This window comes from Hibiscus syriacus, unplaced genomic scaffold, assembly GCF_006381635.1.
Source record: "Hibiscus syriacus cultivar Baekdansim isolate YM2019G1 unplaced genomic scaffold, ASM638163v2 tig00112738_pilon, whole genome shotgun sequence".
Classification (NCBI taxonomy): Eukaryota; Viridiplantae; Streptophyta; class Magnoliopsida; order Malvales; family Malvaceae; genus Hibiscus; species Hibiscus syriacus.
The window spans coordinates 2,376,493-2,398,265 of record NW_024063392.1 but is presented as its reverse complement, the minus strand read 5'-3'; the positions used below and the strand labels follow the sequence as shown (position 1 = coordinate 2,398,265).

Genomic DNA, 21,773 nt, shown 5'->3' with positions numbered 1-21,773 from the left:
TGGAAATATAAGTCGTTCGTAAGAGCAACTATTTAGAACGATCCAAAGGTTTCAAGGCATACTAATGAAGTATAACATTTGTAAATATAAATTTGTAATTTGAAGCCAAGCAAAAGTCCCAGCAAGTTAAACGAATCTTGAGGAAATACTCAATAGAATTAGAAGTAGTGCAACGTAAAATCTCAACTAATATATCATTTGAGAGAAAAGATAATGAATATTTAGCTGCAATTGAAATATGTGGGAGTTTTTTGTTGATCAGAATGAAAATGATACATAACAAAGGATAGCAGTGATGACCACTTGTTATCCTTCATATATATAGCTCCCTTATAGTAGCGAGGACCACTTGTTACCCCATCAAACTAAATGGGGTGGATGGGAATAGTTATGTGACTGCCAACATTATATCTTCACATAATTGATTGAGACATGGATTTAAAATCTGACAAAAAGGAAATATTCGTTCCACAATAAGCGTTTTTTTTCAGAGAATATATATCATATCATAGTAGTGTCTTATCCTATCAAACATAAATGAGGTTGATAGGAATAGTTCCCTAATTGCCAACATCATATCTTTACATGATTGACTAAGACATACAGATAAAATATGACAAAAAGGATAAGCTCATTCCACAAAAAGCGTTTTCCTCATTTTTCAGAGAATCTTTGCCATGCCATAGTGTCTCATCCCATAAAACATGAATGTGGTTGACGAGAATAGTTCCCCGACTGCCAAAATCATATCTTCACATAATTGATTGAGACATGCAGATAAAATCTAGCAAAAAGAAAATGCTCATTCCACAAAAAGCGGTTTCCCCCTTTTTTAGAGAATCTTTGCCATGTCATAGTGTCTCATTGCATCAAACATAAATAATGAAAATAGTTCCCCAACTGTCAATATCATAGCTACACATAATTACTGAGACATAGATAAAATCTGACAAAAAAAAAGGTTTATTCCACAGAAAGAGCTTTCCCCATTTTAGAGAATCTCTGCCATGCCATAGTGTTTCATCCTATCAAACATAATTGATAGGAATAGTTCCCTGACTGTGAACAACATATCTTCTTTTTAATACTCAACAATGAAATTATCAAACTCTACATCTTTTAAACTCTCAAATTCTCAAACTTTCAAACTCTCAATCTTGAAACTCTTAATCTCTCAAAATGTGTCATATTTTAGCTGTTGTTTATTATGATGGAGAAATTCAAGAAGATGAATTCAGAGTTGTTTTCCAATCAGATCATTATATCACCTTAACCTTCAAGAGAAACATCAATCTTGAGGAGTTAATCACAAAAATTTTAAGGAAGTCTCGTGTTGAAAATACTAGAAGATTGTCTTCACTTCAGTACATATTTTTGACTAAAAATTTTCCATTAACATATACATCATTCAATCTCTCTAATGATGATGATGTTGCTATGATGGTTGATGCTCAAAATCAAAATTTAGAGTCTATTACAGAAATGTATTCCATATTTGTTGAAGTGCTTGCGATTCGTGGTATGTCATTATGCTCCTACTATGGGTTGACCCATCCAATTGATCAAGTTAACAACCCAACTCAAATAATATGTAATGATTTCATATCATTAATGGAAAATAAACCTCTTGATAGCATTCCATCAAAGATAGTTGTGTTGATTTGAATAAAAATATGCATGCTGAAAAAGATAAACCTTTAAGTGATGGTGATGTGTTAATTCAAAATGACAATTCTAATCCTATTAGTCCACTAGCTAGAATATCGACAATGATGCTTTAAATGTTGAAAAAATATTGATACTAAAAATTTGCATGATATATTTGATCTTAGAATTTGGGATGATCTTAATGCTAATATGATTGATTGATCTTTTAGTAGCTAAGGGCCCTAAAAGAGATTTATCAATAGAGAAATGTCATAAAAATAAATTTTCAAAGCGATTTTCTTCATTATTTATATACATGAATATAATCAAATGAGAGAAAAGTTGATAGAGAGTGGTTGATTTATTCCAAAGAACTGAATCAAATTTTTTGTTTTTGTTATAAAATATTTAAAAAAATGGCTTGTAAATTTTTTTCATTTTATTATAAAATATTTTAGAGGCCTTATTTTTAAAACTAACCCAGGGACTCCAGATCTTTTGGGATGGGCTTAAAAATAATATCCTATAATTGGGAGACCTATTTGTGTACTTTAACCTTAATTTAATTATACACCTTAAATTTTAAGTTTGTATATATATTTGAACCCACATTTATAAAGTTTGTTGCTAAAATGTTTGAGTTCATAATTTCAGACTTGAGATCAAATCTTGATAATATGAAAATATCACTATGTAGGGTAAATTACTTGTAAAGTCGTTAAACTCTAAGAAAGATTCTATTTTAATCACTAAACCAAAAAATTATCAATTAGTTTTTTAAACTATTGAAATTATTTCAATCAAATTACTTAAAGTTAGCTAAACATTTGATCTTTATTATTTACACATTCTATTATTTTAATCTTATTTTTAATTTAAAATCCATAAATTAAATCATCCAATAAAATAGTAACACACAAATTATAAGTTATGACAACGAGGATACATTTTATAAAACTTTTCTTATATATAATTATTATTTTTATAGTGACCCTTACAAACATTTTTTAGGTAATTCAACTTGTCACCTAATTAAACCAAGAGCTATAAACTCTAATTCTATAATGAAATGAACAATGTATTTTGTTTGGTAAGCTTTATTAACACAAACATAATTAGATAATAATAATACATAAACATTTTCCTTTAATATAAGTAAAAATACAAGATTATATATGAACTTGTAGAGTGGAATAAGTGGTTAGAGAGAATATTATTTTTCTTAAAAGTTATGGATTTGAACAATTATGTTCGTTGGCAGGAAACAAACTGAGAAGAGAAAAGGAAAAAACGAAAAAAGAAAAGAGAAGCAATGATGGCAAAGTCGTCGTTTCACTCTATACCATCGATAATAGATATAACATAGGCGTCGAAAACAGAATCAATCAATCCCTCCTCAAAATCCTCCGATTCTGGGGTTGAAGAGCACCATAAGGGGTTGGAATGGGGCCTTACCAGGAGAGGGGAACAATGTTCCATATTAGAGTTAGTAGATCTATTACTTGTAAAACTATTGTGCAGTTAAGTGGTTAGGGTAGGTTTTTTGTTACTTCAGGTTATTGAAAATATGTTTATATATCTGTGTATATTTCATCACTGTATCACAAGGAATTTCGGTATATTTTAATGAAGTTTACTTAGCTTTATTTACTTGTTTAGTTCTATTTTTTGTGAATACTCAATATGGTATTGATCACGTAAGATTCTAGCGGTATTTGTTATCTATCCACTGCTTAGTTATGGTGTTATGCCTTATTCCTCTTCCCGTTTAGATCAGAGTGGTGTTGTTAGGTTGCAAGAACATCCATCTTCAAGAAATGACAAAATGTTCACTAACAAGAAAGTGAACGTAGTTCTTCATGAACAAAACTTCTTAATGTGGAAGCAACAAGTGTTGCTCACTATGCGAAGCCATCTTCTAGAGTATTACAGAATGGTGTGATGTAGGCTCCACCTGAAGAGGTTGCAGATTCCAGTGGAGCTATGGTGGCTAACGAGGTGTATGAAGACTTTGTTGCTCAATATAGTGCACTCGCCTCCTGGTTGTTATCGATGATCAACCCTCATTTGTTGTCTTAGTTTATGGGTATAGAAACGACAGCTGAGGTTTGACAAACACTTATGTGTTTTTTGTGAATAGGTTAACGATGATAATTATGAACTTGTATTACAAGTTGCATTCGTCAAAGAAATGAATCGATAGCATGCAGACGTATCTCACATGGGTGAAGGAAACATATTTTGCTCTAGCTTCTTATGGGAGTCATGTGCCTACGAATGAGCATATTGCCATTCTTCTTAAAGGCCTGGTGGTTCTCTACTACAGTTATAACAACCATTTTGCTCACAGTGGAGTGATGACCAATAGTTTTTCCACTAGGCATAGTCACAAGGTTCAATGTAGGTTCAATGTCAGCCTATTAATGCTACCAGGAGAGACAATGACCATGGTCGAGGGAAGTCTTGAGTACAATATGGGTTGTGTGGGAAAGTAGGTCACATTGTTAGCTGGTGATAGCACAAGTTTGATCAAACCTTTCTTGAAATGATGGATGATGATAGTTAGTCTCGTTCCAAAGAAGAGTCAACTAGTGTTCACTATAGATTCTACAAAAGCTCTGGTGTGCTTGATGTGGTGCCAATTCTCAGGGACAGTCTCAAGGACATGTGATATATACATCTAGTCATGATTAATGGGTGGTTGACTCTGGAGCCACGCATTATGACATCTGATGTAGGGAATGTTGCTCAACGTGTTGACTATAGTGGCCCAGGTAAGCTCATGGTTAGTGATGGTTTGTTCTTGTTTGTTAACATAGTTGGTCATACAACTTTTTCTTTATCTTCTCGAAAATTATTTCTAAATAATTTGTTGCATGTATTTAAAATATCAAAGAATTTACTCCCTATCTCGAAGTTTTCTAGGGATAATAGAGTATTCTTCAAATTTTGTGCCTAAGAATATTTTGTTTGTTACAATGTAGTTGGTGCGGCATTTCTTTAAGGTTAAGTTAAAGATGGGTTGTATATGTTTTCTACTAGCACCTCAGCTATTTGTAGTAATACTCAAGCTAACACCATAAGTGATCTTCTTCTTCTCATTCTTCTGATTTGTTTACTTTGTGGCATAAGAGGTTGGGTCATGCCTCGTCCAAAACTGTTGTAAATATTTGTAATGAAATGAATGTAAAAGTTTCAAAGAATGGTAATAACATGTGTGATGCATATTGTATTGGAAAAAGTCATAAGCTTTATTTCCTCACTCTGTAACTGTATATGATTCTCCCTTTCAATTACTTTACTTAGACCTTTGGGGGCATTCTCACATCGTCTCCGATGAGTTTAAGTACTACTTGTCATTTGTTGATGCATGTTCAAGGGATACATGAGTTTATTTTTTGAAGGAAAAAGCTTGGGTTGTCTTGATGATTAAAGTGTTTCAAGTACTTTCTCAGTTTGGGGCTTCTATGAAATAGGTGTAAATTGACTAGGAAAGAGATTATATTAGCTTGTCTCTAGTACTTAGCAAGGTTGGCATCGTGCATAGAGTCACGTGTCCCCATACCTCTGAACAAAATAAGGTGGTATAAAAGAAGCATAGGCATTTTTTTAGAGCACTCTTGTGCTTTTGGCTCAGGCCTCTATGCCACCAGAATACTAGTATCATGTTGTTATTTCATTTGTGTATGTGATAAATCAGCTACCAACAAAGGTTCTTGGTGGGATATCTCATTTTGAGAAAATGTATGGGTGAAAACAAGATTATGGTGTGATGAGAGTCTTTGACTTCAAGTGTTTTTCCCATTTACGAATGTTTCAGTCTCACAAACTTGATTTTATATCTCAAGTTTGTACGTTTTTAGGTTATAGTACTCATCACAAGGGACACTAGTGTCTTTTTACTAATAGATGTATTTATATATCAAAGCATGTGGTGTTTAACGAGACAATGTTTCCTTTTGTAGTGTTGGCCAAAACTACTTCAAAGTGGTGAGCCTAAAGCTTGAACTCGTAGGACATCATCTTTGGAAGTTGTCACTGATATTAGTAAGTTGTGTGTAAACTATTTCTTACATATTGATCACCTAACATCCCTATTCGTAGTTACTGTTAGTATTGCTTCCTTGTTAGGAGTGAAAGATGATTCAATTTTGTTGGGACATGGTGATGATCATGTCTGGTGCTAGGGTAATTATTGTGCAGTTAAGTGTACCCCTTAGGGTGAGGGTTCCAAGAGAAGTGCTCATACTATCATGATTAGTGAACATGCATATGATTTTGAGTCTGATCATACTATAGTAGGAGAGGTGACTGGTGAAAGTGCCTGAATCTAAACATGGTAGTACTACAACAACTGCTCCTGTAAACACTCACTTAATGTTAATGAGGAGTAAGTGTGGGGTATTTAGAACAAAAGCGTATGTTCTCACTCATGATTCTATGGAACTAACTAATGTGTATGAACTATTGCAATCTCCAAATTTAAAACTTATTGTTTATGCATAATTCGAAGCCTTGTTGAAGAATGACACATGGTCCTTGGTGCCACTGTATGATGGTCAGTCTTTGGTTGGTTGTAAGTGGTTGTTTAAGCTAAAGACTAATTCAGATGACTTGATTCATCGGTACAAAGTCTGATTAGTTGCCAAATGATACTCACGGGAACCTGGGCATGATTTTAATAAGACCTTTAGCCTTGTAATGAAGTTTGTTACTTTTAATATTGTGCTAGCTCTAGTTATGCTAAAGAAATGGTAGCTAAGGTAGGTGGACATTAATAATGCCTTCTTCAAAAGTGACTTGTAAGGGGAGGTATTCATGTAACAACCAGCGAGTTTTGAACAACAGTCATTAGATGGTAGGAGGCTTGTGTGTAAGATCCTAAAGACGTATGGGTTGAGTAAGGCCCCACGTAATTGGCATGGAAAGTTGAAGAAATGTTTGATTCACGCCTAGGGTTTTTAGATTCCAAGGCTAATACTTCCTTGTTTGTGAGGAGTCAAGGAGGAGTCTACACGTACATGTTGGTCTATGTCGATGACAAAGTTGTGACTAGTGAGTCAAATGCAGCAATCGGAGAGGTTGTTAAACTATTGAGCAATATTTGTTTTATTAGAAAACCTAGGCGAGCTTGGCTACTTTCTAGGAATTGAAGTTCAAAGGTCTGATGACTGCTTTATTCTGAGTTAACATAAGTTTGTGCCTTGAGGTGTTTATGAAAGCCAAGATGGAGAATGCGAGTCCAGCATCGACGCCTATGATTCTATTGAAGCTCACTCAAGATGCTGGTGAACTTCTTCCTGATGCTCATGAGTATCACAACATGGTGAGGGCTATTCTCTATGCTTGTCACACTTGACTTGATATTTTTTTATTGTGAACAAGGTAACATAGTATATGCATGCTCCTCATAGTGTGCACATGGCAACATTCAAGAGGATCCTAATGTACCTAGTTGGGACCTTGAATCATGGTGTCATTGTGTCCCTACTATAGTAGTGTTAAAAGTGACAACCTTTGCTAATGTTGACTACGGTGTCAATCTAGATGACAGGTGATCAGTTTCAGGTCATTATGTTTTTATAGGGGATAACTTGATTTCTTGGGTGTCAAAGAAGCAAAAATTGGTTTCCAGGTCCACCATGGAAGCATAATATAAAAATGTTGCTGATTCTATTATTAAGGTTATCTGGGGTAAGTGCCTTGCTACAGAATATAGGTGTTGAGCAACATGGTGTTCCTATGATCTGGTGTGACAATAGTAGTACAGTATCATGAAAGAAAACCCAGTTTATTATGCGAAGGCCAAGCATGTGGAGATGGATGTGCATTTCATTCGAGAGAAAGTGGCAGCCAAATAGGTTGTTATCAACTATGTTCGTGCAAGTCATCAAGTTGCATATATGTTGACTAAGATGTTGTTAAGAGCTGGGCTTGAGATATTTTGAGCAAAAATATGAGTTCAATCTTCTTGGGGGAGGAAAAAGAGTAGGAAGAATATTAGAGTTAGTAGATTATGTTACTCGTAAAATTGTTGTGGTGTTAAGTGGTTAGGATAAGTTTTTTGCTAATTCATGTTATTAAAGTTAGGGCTATATAACTGTGTATTTTCAACATTGTATCTCAAGAAGTTTCAATAACTTTTCATGAAGCTTGCTTAGCTTTATTTTCTTGCTTAGTTCTATTTCTCATGAATACTCAATATTCAAACACTATGGTAAAGGATCTATTGTTCTGGATAAGGAATACCAACCCGCCAACAGCTGGTTAAGAAGAGTTGCAGATATTGGTGGGATTTTTCTTTGGGAAAACCAAATTGACTCGATAAGCATCAGTTGTTATAACCACCTTTGTAACTTGTATTGGATGAATGATGATTTAAACCATAAATCTAAAGAGTATGGTGTTCATTATGAATTAGTTCCCAACATAATGTACAAATAAAAGATTACAAAATGTAGATATATGTTACTACTTTTAGAGATAACATAGTGAAAACGACAACATAATAACAAAAATTCTTCTTAAAGTGTGCATTCCAATGACAAAAAAGGAACGATTGTTTGGTGTAATGAGTGAAGTGAGAAATACAAGTTTTTGTTGGCATCAAGTAAGGTTTATATTGATTCCTATTTTATACAACACTGCAATCGCACCTTGAAGCGCGCATGTTCTTGTGTTTATCTCTTTTCGAAATCACCATAGAATCTTTTGATAAAGTAATTATCCAACTGGTTCTGATAAAACAAAAGGGAAGACCATCCAACTCCCTACTCACACTTAATAGAGTGGTAGATGTATCGAACAAATAGTAGTTATGCACGAAATCCAATGACCCCAAGCATGAGGAAGAAGCTGTTATGAACTGAAGTAATAGAAAAGGAAATATCGAATAAGAAAGGTTTTAGAAGAAGAAAAGAAGAGAGATTACAGAAAAAGGATTCTCATTCATTCATCAGGTCTCTTTCTCATTCCTTAGTACATAGTATTTATTTGATTACAATGTACTATAGCAACTGTATAACTGATTTTCTAACAGACTCCTTGTAGCTGGATATTTTCCTCCTTTGGGATGTTGACTGGATCCACGTCTGAGCCCATCTCTTCTGCCCAACTCTTCCTCTGCTGCAACTCCAGGTAAATCCCTGAAGCCCTCTTATTAGAGATTGAAATCCCTAATTCCCTTATCTCTTTTCTCTTAATCCCTAATTCCTCGTCCATTTCCCCCAATTTCCTCACTTCAATTCTAATCTCCTCGTCCTGGTCTTCTCTTGCAACCGTGACAATACATCCTCTATCAGCAGATCCTTGTCCCCAAGGATCGAATTCAGGAAACTGGGCACGCAAGACTGTATAATCTTCCTAGGTATCGTTTTCAGCACTCAAATTCGTCCATCAAACCAGTAATTGAGTAACAACATGGTTATCGTATTTTACAATTCTTTTGCTTAAAATTTTCTCAGGAAATACTTTCAGTCGTCCATCATCTATTACCTGAGGAGGTTCGGATGAAGCCACTGTCTTGTCTCCCAATTTCTGTTTCAAAAGGCTGACATGGAAAACAGGGTGTATTTTAGCAGTGTCTGGTAAGTCCAATTTATAAGCAACCTCACCAATCTTTTCTAGAATTTTGTAAGGGCCATAAAAACGAGCTGCTAACTTCAAGTTTTTTTTGATTTCCAGGGAAGTCTGCCTATATGGTTGCAGTTTCAGGTACACCTCCTTACCCACATCAAATTTTCTTTCACTGCGTTTTTTATCAGCTTGCTGTTTCATACGATTCTGGGTTTACTGTAACTGATCTCTCATAATCTACCCGATCTGCTCTCTATCTTGTAATAATGTCTGAACCCTGTTGACATTAAATTCAGAACACCATAACATTGTAGGAGGTTTATATCCATAGAGTGTCTCAAAAGGGGTAATTTTAAGTGATGTATGATAGTTTGTATTGTACCACCACTCAGCATGAGGTAACCATCTTGCCCATTGAGTAGGTTTTAGGAAATATAAACCCCTTAAGTACTGTTCAAGACATTGGTTTACTCTCTCAGTTTGACCATCCATCGCAGGATGGTAAGTTGTGCTAAAGAATGTGCTGGTTCCCAACTGCTTCATTAGTTCTTTCAAAAAAAGACTAGTGAAGGTCTTGTCACGGTCTGAAATGGCCATCTTAGGTTGACCATGAAGCTTATAAACCTGATCTAAATATAATTTAGCTACTTCCATCACAGTGTAGGGATGAGAAAGTGCTAAAAATGAGCATATTTAGTTAGTTTATCGACCACCACCAAAATGCAATTCTTATGCAAAGAATTAGGTAACCCTCCAATAAAATCCATAGTTATCACCTCTCATGCTTATTGAAGAATTGGAATTGGTTGTAGCAGCCCAGGTTTAGCCACATGCTCCACCTTAGTGCGTTGGCAGACTTCACATTGTTGTACATAAGTAGAGACCATGCTTTTAAGTTTAGGCCAATAAAAATAAGATTTCACCCGCTGGTATGTAGCTTGAATACTCGAATGCCCTCCATGAGGAGAGTCATGTAAAATCTGTAATATCTTCAAACGTAAAGCACCATACTGTCCCACATAAACTCTATTTTTTTAACGTAACACTCCCTTTGAATACTTCCAATTTGGAACACTAGCAGTGTTAATAGTTACTGCTCAAATGTACTCTTTATCATCATCATCATTTTCATAGCTTTGTTTAATATCCATCACCTAAGTCGGAATTATAATCATGGCCCCCGTCTGTTGACGCTCACCCACCTGCACAAATTGTCTTGACAAAGCATCAGTCACAACATTAGTACGCCCTTTTCTATATTGAATTGTGTAGTCCAAACCCAACAATTTAGTCAATCCTTTCTTCTGAATTATTATTGTGAGTTTCTTCTCTAATAAATGCTTCAAAGGCTCGTGGTCTGTTTTAATGAAAAACAGACCACATTCAAGATAATATCGCCATTTTGAAACTGCCAAAAGAATAGCCAAATATTCCTTCTCATAGATAGAAAGGTCCATGTTTTTAGTGCTTAAAAATTTGCTAAGGTATGCCAAAAGACGACCTCCTTGGGATAAAACAACCCATATACCTTCTGAGCTCACATCAGTTTCTAAGCAAAATTCTTTAGTGAAATCAGGAAGAGCCAAAACTAGAGCCTTACATATTATTTCCTTCAATTGATTAAAGGCTGTCAATGCTGTAGGATTCCATGTAAAACCATCCTTTTTTAACATCAGCGTAAGTGGCCGACTAATAGCACCATAGCCTTTGATGAACCTTCTATAATAGCCTGTTAGCCCCAAAAATCCTCGAAGAGATTTTAAGTTTTGAGGAAGTGGCCAATTTTTCATGGCAGCAATTTTTGATGGATCAGTGGAAACCCCTTGAGCAGTAATAATATGGCCTAAATATTCCACTTGTGTTTGGCCAAAGTAACGTTTACTCCTCTTAGCATATAGCTGATGTTGTGTCAATATTTCCAAAAATTTTCTCAAGTGTAGTGCATGAGCAGAAAATGTAGTGTTGTACACTAATATATCATCAAAAAATTCCAGAACAAACTTTCTCAAATAGGGAGTAAACAGATCATTCATAAATGATTGAAATGTAGCAGGTGCATTTGTGAGACCAAAGGGCATTACCTTGAATTCAAAATGTCCATGATGAGTGCGAAAGGCAGTTTTGTAGATGTTTGTAGGCTGAATTCGAATCTGCCAGTAGCCAGACCTTAAGTCTAACTTAGAAAAATAGGCTGCTCCATGTAATTCATCTAATAAGTCTTCCACTACTGGTATTGGAAATTTATTTTTTACTGTTTGAGAGTTTAGTTGTCGATAATCGACGCAAAATCTCCAAGAACCATCTTTTTTCTTCACAAGTAAGCAAGGTGAGGCAAAAGGGATCTTGCTTGCTTGAATGACAGAGGCTGCTAGCATATCAGAAATTTATCTTTCCTCCTCTGTTTTTTGATGATGTGAAAATCTGTAGGGTCGCAAATTGATCGGGGCTGCACCTGGTTTAAGTGTAATTGAATGGTAATGTAATCGTGCAGGAGGTAATCCTTTAGGTTCCTCAAAAACTCCTACAAACTCTGCTAATAATGGTTGTAGCTCATAAGGTACCTGTTGCTCATCAGTTTCCATAGTTAGGAAATATATTTCTCCCAATAAATCTGGATCATTGGCAGTAATCTTGTGCATTTTGTCATTTGAAATTGTTTTCATAAGGAATGGTGCTTGATGTCCTTGAATATATAATTGATGTCCCTCCTTCTCAAAAGTAATAGTCATGGCATTAAAATCCATAAGGATTGGACTATATTTGTGCATCCAATCAACTCCATGAACCATATCACTGCCGCCTAGATTAAGTACCCAAAAATCATGAAAAAACTGATGGTCTTGCTTGATCTAGGATAATTGATTACTCTTAGCTGAACTGAATAATTTCTCACCATTAGCAACTGTAATGGCTAGTGGTTGAGTTGAAACTAACTCAGTACCAGATTTAGCCCACTTAGGAGTGATAAAGTTGTGTGTGCTGCCACTGTCAATAAGAATATTGAGAGGTTTGCCCTTGATCAAGCCTTGAATTCTATTTGTAATATACCCAATGTTACTTGTGAGAGCATTGACTGAAATTTCCAGATTCTCATCTTTATCACTTGACTCTCCCAAAACTTCTTCTGTTATGACTGCTTCTTCCTGGTTATCCAATTCCTCCATAACATTCAACTGTCGTAACTTGCATTGGTGGCCTTGTTGAAATCGTTCACCATATTTGTAACACAAATTATTCAAACTACGATACTCCAACAAATTGTTCTTGTTAGAAGGATTTGGTATAACCTTCTGTGTTGTTGGACTAGCAGTAGGTTTGTTAAAAGTTGTTTGGGTGGGATAGGGTGTGAATCTTGAATTTTGTTTCTATCTTTTACTTTCAAACTCCATTGAAATCTCATATAATTTCGCCTGCCTACAAGCTTCAGTTACCTCTATAGGGTTGAGAGCTTTGACACTGTGTTTCAACTCCTCCTTCAGTCCACTTATGAAAATGGACACAAAAAATTCCTCCCCCAAGGCTGGATTCTACATTAAAATGAAAGGTTTAAGCTCTTCAAACCTCACTTGGTATTCTTCCACTGTTCCTTTCTGAATTAGCTTACAAAATTCTTATATGACATCTGTATACTGTATATCACTAAATCGATGACATAAGTCTGCTTCAAACTCATGCCAATGTACTCAATTTTTTTGCATGATATAACCATCGAACCAGGATTCAGTTTTTCCCTCTAAATACATTGCAGCTAACTCAACTCTTTGCTCTTCAGGAATTCCAAAGAGATGAAAGAACTTATGACATTTTTGCACCCAACCCCTTGGATTAGTTCCATCAAAATTTTTTAGCTCTACTTTAGGCCTAGGAAGTATAAATCCAGTGTTTCCTACTGCCCCTCCTTGAACCATCTTTGCCCCATTATTATCCTTTGTTTGATTTTCCATTTGTGACTCATAAGGTTTAGATTTGAGGATACCTGGTTCATCCATATTGTACTAGAATCTGGACTTATCATTAATCACTGTCACCATCACCGGTTTCTTTCCCTCAACCTTAGTTAGAGTAGGCGTAACAGTCTACTCCTTCTCTGAGCTTGCCATGTCCTGCTCATCGTTCCTCCTCGTTAATATTTGTAGGACTTGTTCTATATAGGCTTGATTGGTGTTCATCTTTGATTCCAGATTGTTTAGACGGTTGTTTTGCTCCTCCCCCCATTTTGGAGGTTTCGTTTCATCATTGACTTGTTATACTCTTTTTGATAAATTTTCAATCTGCTGCCGAATGGAAGTAAGTTCTGCTAGCTCTGCCATAACTTGATTCTTTTTCTGTTTTCCCAGTTTGCTAATGCCAGGAAATGAGGCTCTGAATACCAATTTGTTATGAACCGAAGTAATAGAAAAGGAAATATCGAAGAAGAAAGGTTTTAGAAGAAGAAAAGAATAGAGATTACAGAAAAAGGATTCTCATTCATTCATCAGGTCTCTTTCTCATTCCTTAGTACATAGTATTTATTTGATTACAATGTACTATAGCAAATAAAAAGAGGACAGCTGTATAACTGATTTTCTAACAGACTCCTTGCAGCTGGATATTTTCCTCCTTTGGGCTATTGACTGGATCCACGTCTGAGCCCATCTCTTCTGCCCAACTCTTCCTCTACTGCAACTCCAGGTAAATCCCTTCAGCCCTCTCATTAGAGATTGAAATCCCTAATTCCCTTATCTTTTTTCTCTCAATCCCTAATTCCTCGTCCATTTCCCCCAATTCCCTCGTTTCAATTCTAATCTCCTCGTCCTGGTCTTCTCTTACAACCGTGACAGAAGCTATGGAAAATGAAAGCCTTTATCTAAAGAAGAAAGAGGTTTGCATGAAGCCTAATATTTCCGGTTATTCTATGTAATAATACAAACAGTATACTTATTGAACAACACGATAGGTCCACCACAGAGAAATAACTTGATAAACCAAAGAAAACATCAGTTAAGATCAACTTATTACCAAAAATAAGACCATTCCTACTATGGTATCTGAGTTTTGGTTAATCATAAAATGATCTCAAACAATTTCTCAAATGATCCAAGATAGACAAAAACTGGGTTAGGTTTCTCTTATATTTGGTTTGGAATTGTACAAATGGATATTGTGATTCAGAATTCTAGATGATAGAACAACTATTACAACATATAATATCGATAATCCATCTATATAACAAGAAGTTATGGTCAAAGATAGCCATGCTACACAAGCAACAATAAAGAAACAAATAAAAAAATAATATGAGAAATTTTATAATATTCTTATAGCAGCCATGCATTTATATGTGAACATATGTTGGTTGTGAGCACTTACTAATGCTTGTGTTTGTTTATGTATATCAGGAAGCTAAAAACAACATACCTACACCACCACTCATGATATTCGACACCAAGTTGAAAATAAGTCAAAGCCACAGTGATAAAAGCAGTGATGATCAAGAGAATGATTAAGACAATAAGAAAGATGTTTTTTTAATAAGAACAAGAGATCTCATTAAAAACCCTTCATATCCATCAAAATATAGAAGAGTATCTCAACGAACATTGGAAGGAGGAAAAAATACCTTAGATTTTATTATAAACACAACGATCATCAAGAGTACAAAAAACCTAAGTAGGAAATCAAACACCCAACCAAGGAAACAACCACCTACATACAAAACCAAACCCCTTCACTAATGATTAAACGAGGAAGTACAGGAGCCAGGATCTTTAATCCAATCCATGGCATTAGAACAATCACTTTGCAAAATCAAACGCTCCATAGATCCCCAAACAGACCCTACAAAAAATAGTAGACCAAGTTTAACTGCTAGCAACTCAGCCAGGATATGAGGACCATGCCCTACACGATCAGAGAAGGACCCCAACAAAGTACCATCTGAATCCTGCAGTAAGCCTACAATACCACCTCTCAGTCACTCCTTGTTCATAGCACCATCAACATTTATTTTGTAAAACCCCATGGCGGAGGAGATCAAGAGTGGGGGGAAGAAGATACCTTTTTGCAACTCAAACATGAATTAACCAAGGAATGATCCCCCACAAGACAACAAAAATGATAGTGATATTGGGGAATTTAGTAGAAGACCATGATGCCAACCAATATCTAGTGAGGAAAAATATGTGAGTTGGATGTAACTTCCCCTTCTCAAATATTAAGGCATTCTTACATTACCAGATCGACCATATGATCACCCCTGGAATAAAGGTCCAAATAGTCGAACGGGGGACTAAATCCAACCAGACAACTATGAGGCAGTAGGATTCTTAGGAAATACAAAAGACACATTCCAAATGTAAGAACCTTACCCATAAATCCCACACAACTCTACAAGACACAAATAAGTGAGAGACAGTCTCCAGATCCAATCCATGAAGTGGGCATAAAATATTCACTATCCCGGTGACACCACGATTAAGGAGCTCAGCTTTAACGACGAACTTCTGATGGAAAACCTACTAGACAAAAGACTCCACCCGAGGCATGGCATGTAACACCCCTAACCCGTATCCGACCCGGATACGAATCCGAGGTGTCGCATTGACTTTTAAAACTACATTGACTCTTTAAAAATCTGATTGAAATTTGATAAAGAAAATAAAACACAGTTTAAATACATATCATAGTATCTAAACTTTACATTTATCGTACAGGCCAACATCATTTACCATACACAATCACATACAATTTAAAATCTCTCTGATCTGATATTCTTCAAAGGTATGTTGTCCTGTTCCTCGCTTACATGTATTACTCCTTGCATAACTTTGAACCTACGTGTGAAAACACTCACACGCTAAGTCGATGACTTAGTGAGGCATTATAAGTATTATGAATCTATAACACATTTGTATACTTTTATAAAAGAAATGTTAAATTATCAAAAGTCACCAGTGTTATAACTTATAACCTCTCTTATTAATTAATGAAGAATTTATACTTATTTTATTCTGGATTATACCTTCAAGTCATTTCTCATATAGACTTTTAGTTTCATATAAACTATATAGAACTGATACATTTTTCATTTTATAACCATTTATTTAATTTTCCCAAATGTATAATACTAAGAACTCTAGTTATTTGAGTACATTGAGGTTGTGCACTAATGATGTCACCACAGCTCGTAATTTGCACCGAAGTGCCACATAATTGTCCCGATGTAGGTTTGCACCGAAGTGCCACATATTTTTCCCGAAGGACCACAAAATTATCCCAGAGGACCACATAATTGTCCCAGATGACCACATAAAACCCTCGACTCTTGGCATGCCAATTATACCTCTAATCCTCATACATATACTTTGGGCTATTAATCACATAATTATGTTCAATCATTATTCAAAGTGTTTCTTATTCACATAGTTACTCTCACATAGAGTCTTTTCACATTCACTTGTTCAATGTTCATATTTTCACTTGCCATTTATGTTCTGTGGAACATATCCACTTAAAACATATTCATATAATCTTTCACATACATCTTATTCACATAGCATTCTCAAATGTTATTATTTATTCACAATCAATCATTTATTCATGATATCTTGTATCAAAAAGCATTGATTGTTATTTTCATTTAATCACATATATCATATTTTCATAGTGATTTACATAATTATTTAATATCACATATCATTATTCAACGAATTCATTTACTTGTATAAAACATAATCATATAGAAAATCTTAACATATAATAATATCATTTCATTTTGTTCAAAACATTTTAGGTTGGCTTATCGCAAGCCTTCCGTCAAACATCCATAATTTATGTAAATAGCACTCACATTTTCCTCACTGAAGTCCTAAGCGAATTCCATAACACTTTTGGATAAGTACTTAATATGTCGAGCTGACCGGAAGCTGATTACGATTAACCACTACACAAAACAAATCAAAAATCAATATAGTTATTCGAACCGTTATATCTAATTAGAATAACTTATGATGTAAGAAACTCTTACTTTTCATTTCATACCTAGAAGTATCGGTATTATCCCTCCAGTACCGATACTTCTCTTCAAGGGTATCGATACCTCCTCAAGGTACCGATACCAAAATGACATTTGATGTTTGCATTTTAAAACTAGTATCGATACCATTCTTTGGGGTATCAATACTACCCTTACAATATCGATACCTCTTCAACAGGTATCGATTCTACCATCAAATTTCACAGATTTTTCCCTTTAATTATCGACACTATTCTTACGGTGCCGATACTCGAAGCCCAAAATTACCATTTTCACTTTGAAAATCACCCAAAAATCCTCTCAATCTCTTATATCATCCTTCATTAAGCCCTTAAACTAAACTTCTTTCATTCAAACCAACTTGTCATCAATTATTACTCTTAAACATACCAAATTCCACCCAAAATCTTTTCTCTAAAAATTATACCATGTTTTCAACCAAGCTGTGATAAATTAGAGATATTAGAGAAGAAAAATCGAAGAAGAAAGGATTTAAGAAGTAGGAAATGAGAGATTACGGAAAGAAATTCTCTTCATTCATTTCATAAGGAATCCAATTCATTATACAGCCTATATTATTTAGTTACAAGGCTAAAACAGTCATTTGTAAGGATGCCAGCTGGCTATCCTTTTAACAGATTATAACAACTAATATATTCTCTTCTTACAGGATATTGGACTGAACACGTGGGCTACTCCTTCTCCATTTGGACTGATTGGGCTATTAACTCCTCTTGGATCATCTTCCGATCTACTTCACCATCTCCTGAACCGGTCACGTGATACATCACTTCATCAGGTAATATTATTCGCCCTTCAATTGCTATAATCCCTAATTCCCCTTTTTCATTTATTATTCGCATCTCATTCCCTAACTCACCGTTTTCTTCTTCGTTTCCACGCTCATCTCTTCCAACTGTGGCAATACCCACCGCTGGAGAAGATCCTTGTCCCCAAGGATCAAAATTCATAAATTGGCCTCGAAGCACAGAATAATCCTCCCATGTGTCATTCGTAGCATCCAGGTTATTCCAACGAACCCGTAACTGAGTTATCGGTTTGTTCTGTCGTTTAACTATTCGTTTGCCCAGAATTTGACTTGGTTCAATTTTGAACTGACCCTCTTCGTCTATTACAAGAGGATCTGTTGAAGATAATACGATTGCTCCAATATGTTTCTTCAATAAACTAACATGAAAAACCGGATGTAGACGTGATGCCTCAGGTAATTCCAGTTTATAAGCAACCTCTCCAATCCGTTCAATAATCTTATAAGGGCCATAAAATTGTGCTGCTAATTTTAAATTTTTTCGCAGGGCAAGAGAGGTCTGTCTATAAGGCTGTAATTTCAGGTAAACCAAATTACCCACCTGAAAAATTCTCTCTGATCTGTGTTTATCTGCTTTTTGCTTCATTCGATTACTTAGTTGTTCCAACTGAGACTTGACTAATTACCTGATCTCTTCTCTATTCCACATTAATTCTGATATGCTTTGCACTGGACTGTTTGTATGCCATACCATAGTAGGAGACTTGTAGCCATATAGGACTTCAAAAGGTGTTAAATTAAGAGTAGTATGGTATGTAGTATTATACCACCATTCAGCATGAGGCAACTACTTTGCCCATTGTTTTGGTTGGAAAAAACAGAGACCCCTAAGATATTGTTCTAAGAACTGGTTTACTCTTTCTGACTGTCCATCAGTTTTAGGATGGTAAGCAGTGCTAAATAGGGTCTTAGTGCCTAACTGTTTCATTAGCTCTCTCTAAAAGAGGCTAGTGAAAGTCTTGTCCTTGTCTGAAATTGCCATCTTAGGCTGGCCATGCAACTTGTAGACATAATCTAGGTATAATTTGGCCACCTCTGCAGCAATGTAAGGGTGTGCTAATTCCGAAAAAATAGCTATATTTAGTAAACTTGTCAACCACCACAAGAATACAATTCTTTCTCAAAGATGTAGGCAAACCCTCAATAAAGTCCATAGTAATTACTTCCCAAGCCTGTTGAGGAATAAGCAGAGGCTGTAACAATCCTGGTTTAGGCACATGCTCCACCTTAGTCTGTTTACAAACTGAACATGCTCTTACATAAGTAGCTACCATAACTTTCAATTTAGGCCAATGGAAGTAAGACCTAATCCTTTGATAGGTAGCCTGACTAGCAGAATGGCCACCATAAGGGGAATCATGTAGTGTCTGAAGTATCTACAGTCTAAGAGACCCAGCAACCCCAATATATACTCTAGCCTTAAATCTAAGGATACCTCCTGAATACTTCCACTGAAGATCAACATTAGGATTAACAGATAATACAGAAATCCATTGCTTAGCTATAGAATCATCCTTATAACTCCCTTCCACTTCATAAACCCAACTAGGAATGATTAGTGTAGTGCTCATAGTAAAACAGTCAGCATGATCTTCCCACTGTCTAGATAAGGCATCAGCAACAACATTTGATTTGCCTTTCTTGTACTGAATAGTGTAATCCAACCCCAATAACTTGGTCAAAACTTTTTTTTGAATGGCAATAGTCAACTTCTGTTCTAATAAATATTTCAATGGTTCATGATCTGTTTTAATCACAAAAGATTTACTCTCTAAATAATGCCTCCATTTGGAAACTGCTAGAAGTATAGCAAGATACTCTCTTTCATAATTAGAGAGTGATGCATGTCTAGGACTCAGAGCCTTACTTATATAGGCAATAGGTTTGCCCTCCTGAGATAAAACTGCACCAATACCACCTGAACTGGCATCTATTTCTAAATAAAAGCTTTTATCAAAATCTGGTAAGGCTAAATCATGAGCAACACACATAGCCCTCTTCAATTCTTCAAAAGCAGTCAAAGCTGCATCATACCACTTAAAACTGTCTTTCTTAAGCAGCTGAGTCAGAGGTTTTCTAATTGACCCATAATTCTTAATAAATCTTCTGTAATATACTGTTAATCCCAAAAATCCACGCAAAGACTTTAATGACTTAGGCACTGGCCAATTCTTATAGCTTCCACCTTCCTAGGATTAGTAGAAACTCCAATAGCTGAAATAATATGGCCCAAGTATTCAACTTAAGTCTGTCCAAAGAAGCATTTAGACAGCTTGGCAAATAGTTGATTCTGATGTAGTACTTTTAAAACCAGTTGTAAATGATTAACATGATCTTTCATAGAAGTACTATAGACTAAGATATCATCAAAAAATACCAAGACAAACTTTCTAAGGAATGAACTAAACAATTCATTCATTAAAGCTTGAAATGTAGCAGGGGCATTGGTAAGTCCAAAAGGCACCACCTTAAATTCATACCCTGATGAGTTCTGAATGATGTCTTGTATATGTCCTCAGATTTAATCCTTATTTTCCAATACCCAGATCTGAGATCAATCTTGGAAAAATAAACTGCTCTATGTAATTCATCCAATAGGTCTTCAACCAGAGGTATAGAAAATTTATCTTTCACAATCATACTATTTAATTTCCTATAATCCACACAAAATCTCCAAGTACCATCATTCTTTTTGATAAGAAGGCATGGAAAAGCAAATGGACTCCTACTAGGCTGAATAATAGAGGCTGAAAGCATACTAGAAATATGTCTTTCCACTTCTTTTTTCTGATTGTGTGAAAATCTATAAGGTTTCAAATTGATAGGAGTAGACTCGGGCTTTAGAGGAATAGCATGGTCATGAGTCCTTGTAGGTGGTAAACCAGTAGGCTCATCAAAAATAGATTAATATCTCTATAAAAGAGATTGAAGAGCTGCTGGAACAGGTTTTGAATCTTCAGACATAGTCAACAAAATCACATGTCCCAAAATAGGAGAATCTTATGTTGTCATCTTCAATAATGTAGCTCCAGAAATTTGCTGCAAAAAATTAGATGGTTGTTGTCCTTAATAATATTCTCCCCTTGATGTTGAAAACTCAGTGTCATTTGATTAAAATCCATTAAAATAGGACTAAATAATTTCATCCAATCCACCCCCAACACCATATCACAGCCACCTAACTTCAGGAGTCTGAAATCATGAACAAAATAGTATCATTGCATCTGCCACTTGACCTGATTACATCTTGCTGAACTATAAAGTTACTGTCCATTGGCTACTGTGATTGCCAAAGGATATGGTGTAAGTACATGTATACCAACATCATCCCACTGTGGAGTCAAAAAACAATGAGTACTCCCAGTGTCAATCAAAATATTAAGTGGTCAACCTTGAATCCTTAATGTATTATGGCTAATGCAGCCAGTAATAGCATTCATAGAGATTTCTAGAGCCTCCTCTTCTTGTATCAATTGTTGATTTGATTCCATAGTAACATTATATGTAGGAACAACATACTCCTATTCAATCATTAGATTTAAATTCCTTGACTTACATTGATGCCCTGGAAGAAACTTCTCCCCACACGTGAAGCAAAGATTATTTTGTCTTCTATAATCCATAAGATTCTGTTTAGGATTAGAAACTGATGTGTTCTTGGCAATTGCTAGCAGTGAAGCTGATTTAGAAGTAATAATGGGGCTTGGG

General features: G+C 35.4%; 1 pseudogene; it reads right to left on the bottom strand.

Moving 5' to 3' along the window:
* Positions 1-8,417: 8,417 nt before the first annotated feature.
* LOC120182899 overlaps positions 8,418-21,773 on the bottom strand; it is a 31,053-nt pseudogene continuing 17,697 nt past the window's right edge.